Source organism: Rattus norvegicus, chromosome 10, assembly GCF_021556685.1.
Source record: "Rattus norvegicus strain SHRSP/BbbUtx chromosome 10, alternate assembly SHRSP_T2T, whole genome shotgun sequence".
In the NCBI taxonomy this organism is placed as follows: domain Eukaryota; kingdom Metazoa; phylum Chordata; class Mammalia; order Rodentia; family Muridae; genus Rattus; species Rattus norvegicus.
Window position 1 is genome coordinate 86,042,731 of NC_141543.1, and position 13,769 is coordinate 86,056,499.

Below are 13,769 nucleotides of genomic sequence, written 5' to 3' on the forward strand. Positions count from 1 at the left end.
GGTGCAGTCCTTGCCAGACACAAGGGAAATATGGTAAGGGAGGGAGGCAGAGATTGTGGGAAAGGCAGGCCAGGGCACACAAAGGATAATGTGGTATATGTCACATAAAAGGTGCCATTCCTTTGTGCTTTGTCCAACAGAGGAGGAAAAGACCCTGAGTTGGGGAGGAAACCCATTGGCACAGCATTCCCCACAGTACTGGGATGTTAGTGTTCCCTCTGTTTTGCAATTTATGGGGGAGATGTTGGCACATTTCCTTTCTGTCTAAAGAAAAATCATGGCTAAGCATTTTGTCTATTGGTGGCCCTCAAAGGGATGAGCAGGCCAGGTGGCCAAAATGTTGGTGGCCCTCAAGGGCATGAGCAGTCCAAGTGGGATTCATGTACAGACTCAGGGAGTGAGATTATGGCCAGGAGGTGGCAGTATCGGCCAGCCCCTCAGTACGCTCAGAGACTTGGGTCTTGACCTGAGAGGCTCTGAGGCCCCTTGCAAGAAAGCAGGCAGACTGGTGTATGTATGATGACTGTCAAGGGCGGAAGAGAGACATGTGTGTGGCATCTGAGCTAGAGGAAGGGGGGCATAAGGACTCAGTGACTGAGTTGCTGTCTGGTCTGGTGACACAGAAAGGTGACCCTTGGAGGCTCTGCTGTGAATGCTATGTGCATCTCACATCCCCTGTTCCCTGTCCTCTGTAACTTGGCTGTGGGATACAGGTAACTTCTTGGAAACCTCCCCTTACTTCTGGTTCCTTTATTCTCTGTCTTCCTGAGAGACTCTCCAAACCTCGACTTTTCTCCCAGTTTCTGTTTTCCAATTTTACTGTCCTAATGGGTGCCATGTCCAAAAGCATCTATTTGGACCCCTCTGTTTTACCTCCCGTTACTGACACCCACTGTTAGTCAGTGGAGCAAGACTGTTTTGGTTTTGATTTTACCAGACTTGACTGTTTTGGTTCCCGCACTCCTGGGGCTCAGGGACCCTGAAGCTCCCTCGTTCTCCTGCAAGGAATTGGCCTGTGGTCTCTCCCCCACTTTCTGCCTCTGTTTCTCATTATCTCTTGGCCCTTTTAGTGCTTAAAATCAGAAACTTCCAGAGCCAAGCCACGTGCAACTGAGATCTGGCCCCAGAGATCCTCTCTCGACTTGCAATCTCTGGTGACTGAATCTAGGGATAGAAAAGCAGAGAGGGGGGAGTACACCTCTTGTCAACCCCCTGTAGTTAGTAATGGAGTCTGAGTGAGGCCCCTGTCCCCAGCTGAGCTGGAACCCACTTGGGACAGTGCTCATATTTCCCAACAACATTCACACTTCTGCCCTCTTGAGAGAAATGGTTGCTAAGTTGGATTTCTGGCCCTCCTGCCTCTGCCCAGGCCCCACTGTCTCTGTCTGTGTCCTGAGAGAGACTTCTGTGGTCCTTCATTCCCTGCTGCCTGCCACCCTGTCCTGGCTGGAAGCCCCCTCTGGAATTATGTCTCAGGAAAGAGGAGAAGGCCAGGCACCCTGTGTAGCTGAGAAGAGCGTTGTAGCGGGTGGGCTGGAGAAATGAAGGGAAGTGTCTAGTACCCGTGTCCCTGATGGGCAGAATGGAGCAGGTGTTATTTTCTGTGAGTGTCTAGCATCCATCTAACCTGCTTCCTGAAGAAAACGGGAGGAGACTAAAGTTGTATTTAGATAACAGAAATGTTTACTTGTGTGATGGTTTATATGTGCTTGCCCCAGAGTTTGGCAGTATTGGAAACTGTGACCTTGTTGGAGTAGGAGTGTCACTGTGAGAGTTGGCTTGGAGACCCTCATCCTAGCTGCCTGGAAGCCAGCATTCAGCTAGCAGCCTTCAGATGAAGTTGTAGATCTGTCAGCTTCTCCTGAACCATGCCTTCCTGGATGAGATCATGTTCTTACCTTCATGATACTGGACAGAACCTCTGAACCTGTAAGCCTGACCCAATTAAATGTTGTCCGTATAAGAGCGGCCTTGGTCATGGTGTCTATTCACTGCAGTAAAACCTTAACTAAGAGAAGTCTACCAGGAGTGGGTTTTTTTTTTGTTTTTTGTTTTTTTGTTTTTTTGTTTTTTTTTTTTTTTTGTGATTGGCCTGACCATACCTTTGTTTGGTAGAGTGTGGATTTTCAGACTTTGGATTTGGAAAGCAGTGGAATGCTTTAAATCAGGCTTAATGGGCCATCCTAGCAGGAATATGGAAGAATTTGTTGCTCAGAATGCTTTGAATTGTGCGGACCTTGCCCAAGAGGTTTCGGTGAAGAATCAATATGTGGCTTTGAGACTGCTTCTATAGTATTTTGGTGAAGAAGGTGGCTACTTTTTGCCCTTGTCTGAAAAGCCGGCCTGAGGCTAAGGTGAAGAAACTCCGATTAAATGCATTGACAAAGGAATTCTCAAAAAAAAAAAAAAAAAGCCCAGCAGAGACTTTGTTCTCTGGTTGAGTCTCATGGAGAGCATTTGAACAAGTGTAGCAAGCTTAGAAAAGAAAAATATAAAATATATGGTTGGAGTATTAAAGGGGCATCAGGAAGTGATATGGAGCTGAATTCTGTGTTCAAAGTTATTAAATTGAATTAAGGGTGTGGGGACCTTTGGTTAAGATCCTACCCGGCAAAATTTAGATCCAGGAATGGTGGTACACGCCTTTAATCCCAGGATGAAAGGCCCAGCATCCTGGGACAAAGCAGTTTCTAGGTGAAGAAAAGTACAAATCCAGGCATGGCAGCACACACCTTTAATCCCAGCGTGACAGGAGACTGAGCCATGCAGATCTCTTAGTTCCAGGCCAATCTACAGAGCAAGTTCTGGGAAAGCAAAGCTTAGGCAGAGAGGGACATGGGAAAGAGAAAGCTAGGAATGGAATAGGGGAGCGGGACATGGTCTAGATCCTGCAAGCAGCAGAACTCAGCTGGTTCTTCCATGCGGCTCTGGCTTCCATTAAAAACAGAAGGGATAAGATGCCCCAACATATAACAAAGACACGTGCTCCACTATGTTCATCGCAGCCTTATTTATAATAGCCAGAAGCTGGAAAGAACCCAGATGCCCTTCAACAGAGGAATGGATACAGAAAATGTACATCTACACAATGGAATATTACTCAGCTATCAAAAACAATGACTTTATGAAATTCACAGGCAAATGGATGGAACTGGAAAATATCATCCTGAGTGAGGTAACCCAATCACAGAAAGACACACATGGTATGCACTCATTGATAAGTGGCTATTAGCCCAAATGCTTGAATTACCCTAGATCCCTAGAACAAATGAAACTCAAGACGGGTGATCAAAATGTGAATGCTTCACTCCTTCTTTAAAAGGGGAACAAGAATACCCTTGGCAGGGAATAGGGAGGCAAAGATTAAAACAGAGGCAGAAGGAACACCCATTCAGAGCCTGCCCCACATGTGGCCCATACATATACAGCCACCCAATTAGACAAGATGGATGAAGCAAAGAAGTGCAGGCAGACAGGAACCGGATGTAGATCTCTCCTGAGAGACACAGCAAGAATACAGCAAATACATAGGTGAATGCCAGCAGCAAACCACTGAACTGAGAATGGGACCCCCGTTGAAGGAATCAGAGAAAGGACTGAAAGAGCTTGAAGAGGTTCGAGACCCCATATGTACAACAATGCCAAGCAACCAGAGCTTCCAGGGACTAAGCCACTACCCAAAGACTATACATGGACTGACCCTGGGTTCCAACCTCATAGGTAGCAATGAATGGCCTAGTAAGAGCACAAGTGGAAGGGGAAGCCCTTGGTCCTGCCAAGACTGAACCCCGAGTGAACGTAATTGTTGGGGGGAGGGCAATAATGGGGGGAGGATGGGGAGGGGAACACCCATATAGAGGGGGAGGGGGAGGGGTTGGGGGATGTTTGCCCGGAAACCGGGAAAGGGAATAACATTCGAAATGTAAATAAGAAATACTCAAGTTAATATAAAAAAAAAAAAAAACACTGAGGTCACTGAGGTGAGGGGAAGTGTTTCCTAAGAACACAAAGAAGCTGTGTTTCAGTGTTAGCCAAGGTTGTTCCTCATGCTGCAGCTGTACTTGCTAATGTGTGAGAGTCACCCAGGTGGTACTGGTTTTGAAGGCAGGAAGCAGCCATGAAGAGCAGCTGAGGCTTGACACTGTGAGAGGCCATGGAAGGCCATTGGTGAAGCAGTCTCAGTTACAATTGATGGCCCAGGACTGAAGGGATCATGTAAAGGTATTGAGGCACGATGAAGAGAGCTATGAGACGCTATGGTGAAGCCTAGTTGCAGTGGAAGACCCCAGTATAATAGAGATGCCAATACCATGGGATGATCACCAAGAACAGCAGTGGCAATGGAGTGGATCAACCTGAGCATAGAGTGCTACAGAGGGCAGAGCTGGAAAAGTGATGCCAGCCCTTTGGAGGAGCCCAGAAGATCATGTGATGATCCCAGACATTGAAATGAGAACCTATAACATTGAAACTGCCTTGGAGACCCCAAGATTTTCAAGATGTCAGAGCCATAGGATATCTGCTGAGGAAAGCTGCTAACAGGGAGTAGAAAGATCCCAGGAATAGAACATGTTGCTGTCAACAAAGATGAAAAACACGTTAGAGGTCTGAAAAGTGCTTTGACATAAGGCATGATGATGCAGAGTTTGGAGTCTGTCCTGCTGGTTTCTTGCTTGTTTCCGGGATTACAGTTAAGTGATTGGATGGATCTCAGAAGAGACTTTCAAGTTTGGACTTTTAACATTGTTGATACTCCTATAAACTATAGAGAATTTGGAAGTAGGACTAAATGTCCTTTCTTTATTATGTCATGGCTAGATATAACCCCTATAGACTCACATGTTTGAACAAGCTTATGTGGTCTGGGGAGTGGAATATCATGGTTTATATGTGATTGGCTCAGGGAATGGCACTCTGGAAGGTATGGCATTGTTAGAACAGATGTGTCACTGTGGGTGTGGGCTTTGAGACCCTCATCCTAGCTGCCTGGAAGCCAGTATTCTGCTAGCAGCCTTCAGATGAAGATGTAGAACTCTCAGCTTCTCCTCATAAGAGCTGCCTTGGTCATGGTTTCTGTTCAGAGCAGCAAAACCCTTACTAAGACATCTTGTTGTTGTGTGAAATATTAAAAAAAAAAAAAAGGCACCATCCCATGCTGATGCAGGCTAATCTCTGGCCCAGGCAGTCTCACAGTCTCCGTGGCTCGCTCCATACAGAGGCCGCCCACCTGGAGGTTCTCTTGCTGTGGATTCTGCTCACGTTCCCAGAGGGCTTGCCCACTGTGGTTAGCTGTCCCAAATTCCCTTAACCAGGTAAAATCGAAAGTCTGGAGGCTTGTAATTTATCAGATTTATCTTAGTAAATTCTCAAGTCAGAAAGTGCCCACAATGAACTCAAAACTCAGTTGATATAACCACAGGCTACACACCTAGATGGGGCAAACTCGCCCTCCTTATTATTTCATCATCTATCTAAGATTCCCCCCCTGGGACTTATGGGTCCCAGGACCGTGTGGTTCTGAATGCTCTTCCTCTCCTACAGGTTCTGTCTTGTCTCCTCTCCATCTCTTCCTCTGTCTCTACTCTTCTCTAAAACTCTTAGCTTGCCTTCCCCCCCCCCCACTGATCAATCACAGGCTCTTGCCTTATTTTGTGCCCACTGTCACCTGCATATAACAGCAATCCACAACTTGTTACGTGAAATTCAAAATAACTTTTTTTTTTTGGTAGCCATGGCATCCTGGAACTCACTCAGTTCCAAGGCTGGCCTTGAACTCAGAAATCTGCCTGCTTCTGCCTCCTGAATACTAGGATTAAAGTTCACTACCTTTCCACTAAATAACATCAACATGACAAATAAATGCTAAAAAAATATGTTATGTGAAACTCACAGTGTCTTAGAATTTACTGGCTGTGTTTGGCTCTGCTCACATTTAAAATGTCAGAGGAACAGACATCGGAGAACAGCCAGTCCATCCTCTGCCCCACAACTTTGAAAGAAGAAAGTGTGATACCTACACTTGACTCATCAGGCAGAGTCCAAAGGATTCTTAGAGGTTGCCTCTAGCGTCGAAGTTTTGTTTTTGTTTTTGTTTTTTTTTTTCCATAATACCAAATTGTCCCTCTGTGTCCCTACCTGCAGATAGGTTAGGGACAAGACTGGAAGTTGATATTCCTGCTTAGGACAAGAGCCCAAGTCCCTCGTCAGTATCCATCCAGACTGAGGCTCAGCATTCCTGTAGGTAAGGTCAGGGATGGAGCTCATGCCTGTTTCTCTGTGTGGCCTTGGCTGTCCTTCAGTTTGCTCTGAGGCCAGGTTGGCCTTGAGAACAGAATGCACCTGCCTCTGCCTCTGCCTCTGCCTCCTGAGTGCTAGGTCTATGCCCCCACTGCCTGCCAGAGGATTTGCTGTTGTTCAAGAAACAAGGGACCCGGGGGCTGGGGATTTAGCTCAGTGGTAGAGCGCTTACCTAGGTAAGCGCAAGGTCCTGGGTTCGGTCCCCAGCTCCGAAAAAAAAAAAAAAAGAAACAAGGGGCCCACTCTAGGACTGCACTTCACCCCACCCAGGGGCAAGCCATGTGTGTGCACGCATGGATATCCTCTTGCCTACTGGGAAGCAGAGGCAGGAAGACCCAGGGAACTTCTGAAGAATTTCTGGCACTCTGTATTCCACACCAAATTCCAGCCTGGGTTTCCTAACGGTGACTAAGTCCCCAGGCCTTCTTCTCATCCACTCTTCTTGGCTGAAGAAGGACTTGATTGTCTGTGGTCCCTCATAGGGTCTGGCTGTAAGAGCCTGGGGTCAGAGGGCCACCCACGCCTTCTCAGAGAAGGCAGCTGGAGCCAGAGGTCAGGAAGGCAAACTCTCAGAGGACGTGAGGGCTGAGTCACAATTACAACCGTGCAGGTTCTGAGACCCCACACACAGCTCAAGTGACTACAACTCAGCCAGGGGGTCACAGCTCTCTTGGAGGAACACTCAGCTCAGGTTGGGAGCAGGGAGACCTTGCTATAAATGCCTAGCAGACCGGGGGGACGAGGGGGAGCAGCTAGGCTGTGCTCTGTTTCATCACTCTGTATTTTATCCCACCATCCCTTGCTTCTCATCATTCTGTTAATCTACTCTGTATCTATGGCACCTAACAGCACTGGGCTGTGGCCTCTTCCAAGGAGGGCCACTACTTGGCGTTAGTGCGGTTCTGCCTATAGGGGCAGTATTGAGTCATCTTAGCGGATATGCCCCTTATGGCTGCTTGGCTGTGTTACCATAAGCCATGCAGTCTCTCACTCTCTCTAAATTCATATGCAAAGGGAGGACTGATGAGTCAGAGACAAATGACACAGACAGACTGTAACAGGATGACATGAATTGCTTCGTCATACTGAGGGATCTTATAGATAGCTGAACACAGTTCACTTTTCCCTACCCAGGGCCAGCTGGGTAGTCAGAGGCAAGGTCTTTCTCCCCAACCCCAGTTGCCCATTGTCTGGCATGCAGCACTAGAAATAAACATGAGCTGATTTTGTTTGTAGCAGAATGAAGTACCCAGGAATTAAGGGACTTATCTCTTTCCAATATAGGCTTCAGGAGACAAGCACTGTTGCTCCTCTAGGGTTCAGCAGCCCCCTCTACTGTCCAGTATATGTTCTGCACCTAGCTATGGTCAAATTAGAAGGGGTAGGACGGGGACCTGCCTGGGAGGATGACAGGTCCGACCCCTCCCACACAAGGCAGGAGGTTACACTGGGACAGAGCCCTGAGATATCTCTCTCTCTCTCTCTCTCTCTCTCTCTCTCTCTCTCTCTCTCTCTCTCTCTCTCTCTCTCTCTCCCTCCCTCCCTCCCTCCCTCCCTCCCTCCCTCCCTCCTTCCCCCCTCCCCACCTCTCTCTCTTCGGTGACAGGGTCTCTCTACAGAGTCCTTGTTGTCCTGGAACTCATTAGGTAGACCTGGTTTGCCTTGAACTCACAAGCATGTGATTTTAACTCTGCCTCCCAAGAGCTGGGCTTACAGGCATGTGCCACTGCCACATCTAGCCTCTAAGATTTCTGCTCTTTCTAGTTTACTCCTTTCCCATAGTCCTCCATGGGTCTCTGGAGAGCTCTCAGAGACTGGAGACTGTCTCGGCTCTCACCTCCCCTATGAGATGCAGCCTCGCTCATTGAGAACATCACAGCCATCTTCTATAAGATCTTTGGCCTGGGTGCCCTGTGGACCCTATGGAACATGTTTCTCTTTTGCCTTCAGAGGCTCCCTCTGCCACTTCCATGAGGCCCTGATAGGACTTTCAGCCCCCTACCCCCCAAAAATCTGTCTCTCATCCAACATGCTCTCCCTGTCCTGCTATCATATTCTAGAGACCTTCGCCCCACTCTCTGACTCCCTCCTGATCTTAATACTGGGTCACTTCCCACCTGGAATAAATCTTGCCCTGGAATAAACCTTTCTCAAGCCCAATAATTCCTGCTTACCACTGCCTCCACAAAGCCTTCTTAGACTTGGGTCTTGTAAAAGTAACCCTTCAGTTCCCTTCACACTGTCTCTAGGGCCTCTCCCTTCTCTCTTGAAGATGCGTGGACCTAGTCCTCTTTGTTCCCAGCAGGCTGCAGAGAGCCAGCTCTGATTCAGTCTTCATTTCCCATGATGCTTCGTTCCAAGTAAACAGAGGCTGTGTTGTCAGAGGAAGCTGGTTGGAGCCTCCAGGGTCAGGAATGGGTTTCTCTGAAGAGAAGTTTTGTTTCCAAAGTCTTTGGTGAAGGACCCTCCAGACTGATCCTACTTGCTATGTGTTTGGGAATATCTACCTCTGCTTCCTGTCCCCACAACAGTATGTTGAAGCTCATGATCCCTTCTCCTAGCAAAGTAACTCCCCAGAAATTGAGATACTCTAAGGGTGTTTAGGGGAGCAACTGCGGACCCTCCTTCTAGGAGGGGTGGAGAGCCAGCCAGGTTTTGCCAGTGGGACCAGAGTCTTAGTCTCCTTCCCCACATTCCTTTGACTCTGGAAGTCCACTAGCCCTTCCTCCTGCATGACAGACGTGCAGGTGGCTTAAGTGACTTTTGGAGTTGACCCCAAGTCAGAGCTGCCAATCTGTGGGCCTAGAGAGAGAGGGAGGACTAACCGCCTGAAACTGTCGGCGCAGGGGGCTTATTACCCTAATGACTGGGTTGGAGGGTCTCTGCTAATGCTCACCTTCCCCAAGGCTTAGCAGAGGGGAAATAAAAGACATTTTGGGAACTATTATACTTCCAAAGTGCAGGTTTCTGGAGCCCAGACCTGAGGGAGAGGGGAGTGCCCAGGAAGTGGATGGTGGCTGCAAGAGGAGGCTGTTGAGCTAACGGACTTTGGCTGTCTGGCGTGGCAGAAGAAACAGAACCACCGAAGAGGCGGGCTTCAGAGGCTGAGCCTCAATCCACTCCCACCCTCTCGGTCTCTCTCTGCTGCCCCCTCACCTTATTTCTTGAAATAGATGCCTGGAGCCATAAAGAAATAAGGAATTTTAGATTCCTAGATTCTTTCCTTTTTAGCTCTATTCTTACTCCTTGAAAGAGGCTTCTACTGTACCCTGTCTGTACGCTGTCTTACAACAATCCACGATGTGTCTGGGGCTTGCGGTTACATTTACAAGAATCTCCAAGTCCCAAAAAAGCTGAGAGCTAAAAAAAAAAACAGACCCTTTGAGGGCTGGGCACTTTGAAGAGAGAGCCTCTTAATGGTCTGGGGCTGCAGATTAAGTTTGGACCCGAGGACAGCCTGGGAACATCCAGGAAAGAAACCAGGAAGGCAAAAAATAAATTAATTATTTTTTTTTTAAATGAGGACGAAAAGGGGCGGAGGAAGGAGGTGGGTGGAGAACGCATTCTTCCTGTGATCCTGGCTTCGCAAAGCAGCCACATCATCTGGCTCCCAATTGAGGACAGACTTGGCTTCAGGCGCGAGCGTCCAAGTACATACGTGTGCACGTGCTGTGTACACCCTGCCAGCGTCTGTGCTGACGTGGCCGCGCCCCTCACCCCAGCCCAGCCTCCTTATCTCCAAGTTGGCTCCAGGATCCCCCTCTCCGCAGTGGCCCTGTTAACGCCCCCCAGCTCCAGTGTTAGCGCCTCGCCTCTGGGCTCCCTCCCTCTTCCCCTGCGGGGCCTCCAGAGAGACCCTGTGGCTCGCAGCCCAGTTCTCGCCTTCTGATTCTACTTGAGCTTTTTATTTTTCGATGTTAGATTCTCATTCCAGCCTCTAAGTCCCCTGCCCTCTCAGTCCTTGCCTTGTCCATATGTAGGAAGTGTCTTTACAGAGAGAGCAAGGTCGCCTGGTGAGTGAAATTCGTCCCTTCATAGTTAACGGTCCTTTTCTTCCAAGCTGTGGATGAAATATTAGGGTGCAAAGTGTCTCCTATCACCCTCTCCTGCCTGGAGAGAGGAAGGGGACTCAGGGAGGCATATACAGTTTAAGAAAAGATTGTTCTGGGGAATCAAAGCTATAGGACCTGATGCTGGCTTTGTCCCTGACATAGCCTCAAATGGCCCATAGGGGTAGGAGGGGGTGGGAGGTGTAGGCAAAAATGACCCTTCCAGACAACTGCTTCCAGTCTGATCCAGCCAGCTGATACTGTGTGGGGCAGGGTGGTCCTGTGCCCGGAGCCAGGTTGTCAGGCGTCCAGGACTTCAGGTTTCCTCTACCGAAGGGCCCCTTTCCTTCAGGCTTTGATGTGTCTGCTAGGTTAGTGGAGGATGTTTGGCTTGGGGCCTTGAGCCAGGATAAACTCCCTCTGCCTGCCCCTGCCTTCTGAGCCAAACCACTGCCTCCTTACTGCCAGGCTCCTGCCTCTCCCAGCCCAGGTCTGGGCTCCTCCAAGGCTGCTTGCACAGTCTGTCCAAGTCGTGGACACCCGAGCAGCAGCTGTTACTGCTACTGGGGAGAGGCCCTGTTAGCTGTATGGTTTACCGTTCCTCCAGTCTGTCACTGGGTGCCTGCATGCTAGAAGACCAGTCCACTCGTGGCAGAGGTTGGGGGTGGGGGGTTGTAAGAGGCAAGGCCCTATGGCCAGTGGGAGACAGGATGGGATGCAGTGGGGTGCAGGGGGTGCCTTGTGAGCTGTCTGTGTAGGCCGCAGCGCCTCCAGATGGCTCAACTCCAGATGTGGGATGACTCACCCTGGATAGGGTGGGCGGTCGAGGTGGGGGTGTGAGGCCCAAAGTCACTTCCAGCTGCTGTTCCCTGCCCTCTAGAGCAATCCCCCTGCCTCCACCACCAGTCGAGTGGGAGTACCCCAGTGCGCAGCCTTGCACACCCCACTATATACTCAGAGATGAAAAAGAAAAAAGCCTCACACATCACCACCAAGGGTCAGAGAAGGAGAAGGGGTGTGGTGATAGGGGAGGTGGGAGGGAGGAGTGAGAAGGAAGGGGCTGGGAGAAGCCCAGGGTAAAAAAAAAAAAAAAAAGTGCTGGCCTCCTTTGGGCCTGCTTTAGAACTGTAGCATTGTGTGTGTGTGTGTGTGTGTGTGTGTGTGTGTGTGTGTGTGTGTGTGCAACAGAGTAGATATTCAGATCTGTGTATGTAGGTATGAGGGTTTCAGGGAAGGGGCCACATTGAATGAGTACCTTATGTCTGCTGGGGTTTGTGAGCCTTTGTGCTGCTGAGGGATGCTGCATAGATTGCACATGACTGGGTGGAGGAGCAACATCTTGGTCCATTTGGTGAAGAGAAATTAGGAAGACAGTAGTCACTGGCTATAGTGGGCAGAGGGTTGCAGCAAGTGTGTTTAAGCCAAGTCCCTATGCTTTCAGGCATTGAGGGTAGACTCCTCCCCTAGGGACTGAGAGGCAGACAGAGGGAGCCAGGTGCTACAGACCAAGGTTCCAAAGACCTAGGTTCCTATCAGCCAAGCAGCATCCAGCCTCTTGGAGCTGCAGCATCTTTCATAGTGTCCAGCAGGCCAATTGGTCCAGCCAGGTAGCTGGAGGACCCAAGCTTGAGGCTGGCACACTATACACGTCAATGCTGGTGTGCTGCAGCTAGGTACAGCTCTCTGCCTGCCCTCCTGGTCTCCTCCTTGGCTTCCAGGTGGCTCTGCTGACAGAGTTGTCAGACTACTCCCTGGAGCGGTCCACCTGTGCCAACCACCCAGGCCAGGGTAAACAGGGCACTAAGTGTCTGGGCGGGTGCCTGGCAGGCTGGGCACTGGTTCTTTACACACAGCTCTACCCCAGCCTGGCTGGGCTGCATCCTCTAAGCAAATGACAGGTCTGATACCCCAGGCCCATAAATTGTGTTTTCTGGTTAAGTGGGGAGGCATGGGGACTGTCAAGCAGACGGATAATCAAGTTGAGTAAGGAGAAAACATGTCACCTCCGGGGGCGGGCTGTGGCGACTGTCTCCCTTGATGTAGGGGTTCTGGCTTCTCAGGGCAGACATGGTGGGTTTCTCTAGTCTCCCAATAAATGCCCACTCATAACACACTCACACAGTCATGCGCTCACCATGGCGCACACACAGCCCACAGCTCCTCTTGTAGTATTGCGTACTCCCGCTCTGAGCTTGCTCAGTGGCTGAGATCCTGCCAGTTGCTGTGTTCTGTTGAGGTCCCACTCTTTACAGCGCGGGGTTGAAGCCAGAGAGGTTGAGCCCCATCTCCTAAACCCCCCCTATGAGGTATGAACTTAGATCTATGTATGTGTCTCTAGATCCCGTAATGCCACCACGCAAGTCCCATTGGTCTCTAGTCTCTGTCCCTTCTCCTCATTCACGGGTGAGAAGAGACTCCCTGAGCCTGCCTTGCCTTTGGGACCTCTTTACCCTCCAGAGTGTGTGCCAACTCCCATATCACAGGGCAACTCCTAAGGGAGAACATGGAGAGTTAAGGCTGGATCCAGAAGAGTCAGGCCTTTGAGGGGCTTGGGCCAAAAGGAGAGATGTGATCAGGCTGCCTACCGCAGGGGGATGGACAATATAGTCAGGTTAGGAAGAAAAAAAGGAACTCTACCACTCCAAGAATGGGAGCAGGTACTGACCCAGTTTGCCTAAGACTAGAGAGACAGTGAGGGACTAAGGGGAGAAGCATCGAGCTTAGAGAGGCTGAGACAGGAGAGAGTGACCAGTAGTCATGGGCAGGTCTCCAGGTGTCATGAGGGAATAGCAGATTTCCTACCCCATCCCTGCTTCATTCTCAATTTATCATTATCCTGTTTCAGTGACACACGGAGCCGTCTCTCCCTCCCATCTCTTCCCTTTCCCCTCTCGCCTTCTCCCTCAGCTGCTCTAACTGGTCAGAGCAGCAGCCCCAGAAGCTAGGGCCAGCGAAGCCATGTTCCCAGGGTGGAAAACAGCTTTGCCCAGAGAGGCTTTGGCCCAATTCATGATCTCAAAATAGCTATGCCAGCTTGCTCTGTCCTTTGCTCAGAGGTCTTCAGAGCTCCCCTGTGTCTGGGGTCCTTGGAGTCAGAACCCTGACCTTGCCAGATGGTGTGGGAAGGGGTACAGTCAGATCTGCTTCCTTGGTGACCAGTGGCTGAAGTCAGATTCCACCGTGTGTGTGTGTGTGTGTGTGTGTGTGTGTGTGTGTGTGTGTGTGTGTGTGTGCGCGCGCGCGCATATGTGCATGTGTTTCAAGTTGCAGAACTCAAGGAACCTGGAGCCTGGGACCCATCTCTGGAAGACCACCATGTGTTCAGGGTGCTTGTCTGGAACTAGCTAGATCTATCCCCAAGGGCTGATGTTATCATTAACAGTGCCCCAAAGTAGCCTGGTTAGGCCATAAATTATCCTCAGC

General features: G+C 49.9%; 1 protein-coding gene across 1 annotated transcript in view; it reads right to left on the reverse strand.

Moving 5' to 3' along the window:
* Positions 1 to 13,769, reverse strand: part of LOC102556395 (uncharacterized) — an 85,627-nt gene that overhangs the window by 6,996 nt on the left and 64,862 nt on the right. The window lies entirely within an intron of this gene.